Source organism: Octodon degus, unplaced genomic scaffold (assembly GCF_000260255.1).
Source record: "Octodon degus isolate 3935 unplaced genomic scaffold, OctDeg1.0 scaffold00074, whole genome shotgun sequence".
NCBI classification, from domain to species: domain Eukaryota; kingdom Metazoa; phylum Chordata; class Mammalia; order Rodentia; family Octodontidae; genus Octodon; species Octodon degus.
Window position 1 is genome coordinate 7,644,133 of NW_004524650.1, and position 1,977 is coordinate 7,646,109.

General features: G+C 48.8%; 1 pseudogene; it reads left to right on the plus strand.

Moving 5' to 3' along the window:
- Positions 1-1,077: 1,077 nt before the first annotated feature.
- Positions 1,078-1,776, plus strand: LOC101592184 (annotated as a pseudogene).
- Positions 1,777-1,977: the final 201 nt, after the last annotated feature.

Here is a 1,977-nt window from a genome sequence, read left to right on the forward strand (position 1 = left end):
ACACCTATAATATTCAATAATGGAACTTCGAAAAAATAGGGTATACTGATGAATGTCCATTTTGTATCTGTGTATTCAAAGTGGTTAGGATGGATATATAGTTGCATTCTCCTAATGAATAGAATGATTTTTTCTAATGGTGTTTGTAAGTAGGATCTCAAGTCTGCATCTTGTACAGCAATTAAGCACTAAGAAGAATGCATGCAGTGTGTTAATTATTGAAACTGTCCTAGTGATTTGATTTGAAACTGTCTCATTGCTGTTTATCAATAAAATTTTGAAAAAGGAAAAAGAAAGAAAGAAAAAAAAAAAAACTAGGAGGGACCGGGGAGATGGCTCAGTAGAATAAGTGCTTGCCTGGCAAGTGCAGGGGCCTGAGTTCGAACTCTGGTTCTGAAAAAAAAAAAAAAAAAAAAACAGGAAGCAGGATGCAGGAAAAAATAATCCATCACCTGAAGACAATACAAAGATGAACAATGTGAGACTAATAGGCATCAGTGAGAAAGATGGAGTCAATACAAATGATATAAAAAGAATATGGGGAGACCCAGTCCCAGCCCAGGTCCGGTGAGTGTGTGGAGAGCTTCCTGCTACCCTGCACCAGCGGGACGGCCGGGACCAGTCCCAGCCCAGGCGCAGCCTGGGCCGGACCCTCTCCCACCCTCTTGGCCACCCCCCACCATTCCGCAGCACCTCCCCCACCCCACCTGCTGAGTAGGAATTTCTGCCTCATTCAGGGAACACCCAGACCCAGTCCTAGCCCAGGTCCTGTGAGTGTGTGGGAGAGCTTCCTCTTCCCCCTACTTCACCTTGCCCCCTCCAGGCTCATCTCAGGCCTGGCATACACGCCTGGGGTGTAACCCCGCAGCTGCAATCCCTGCAGAGAGTGTAGAAGATAGATCCACCCAGCTAGTCCAGGAGCAGAACATCTTGCCACAGGGGCACAACAGGTTCACCCTCAAGGGCAGCAGCGGGAAGGAGCTGAGCACAGCAACCAGACCCAAGCCAGACACAGCTGGATAAGTCCAAAAAGAATATGGGGCTCTTTCGGCCACACTTGGGAACAGACCCGCTGTCATGGGCCGCGTGATCCGTGGACAGAGAAAGGGTGCTGGGTCTGTATTTCGCGTGTATGTGAAGCATTGCAAGGGCGCTGCTCATCTACATGCCATGAACTTCGCAGAACGATATGGCTACATCAAGGGTATCGTAAAGGATATTATCCATGACCAGGGCTGCGGCGCACCCCTTGCTAAGGTGGTCTTCCGGGATCCCTACCGATTCAAGAAGCATACCAAGTTGTTCATCACCGCCGAGGGTATCCACATGGGCCAATTCGTGTATTGCGGCAAGAAGGCCCAACTCAACATTGGCAATGTTCTCCCTGTGGGCACCATGCCTGAGGGTACCATCATGTGCTGCCTGGAGGAGAAGCCTGGGGACCGGGGTAAGCTGGCCCGAGCCTCTGGGAACTATGCCACAGTTATATCCCACAACCCTGAAACCAAGAAGACCAGAGTGAAGCTGCCCTCGGGTTCTAAGAAAGTCATCTCCTCTGCCAACAGAGCTGTTGTTGGTGTAGTAGAAGGTGGTGGCAGAATTGATAAAACTATCTTAAAAGCTGGCCTAGTCTACCACAAATACAAGGTGAAGAGGAACTGCTGGCCACGTGTATGTGGTGTGGCCATGAATCCAGTGAAGCATCCCTTTGGAGGTGGTAACCACCAGCACATTGGAAAACCCTCAACCATCTGCAGAGATGCCCCTGCAGGGTGAAAAGTGGGTCTTATTGCTGCTCGCAGGACTGGGCTACTCCATGGAACCAAGACAGTGCAGGAGAAAGAGAACTAGAGCTGAAGGGCTCAATAAAATTTGGCTTTGGAAAAGAAAAAAAAAAGAATATGGGCAGAAGTAATAGCAGAAAACTTCCCAAATATGAGGAAACAATCTGACATTCAGGTAACTGAAGCATACAGA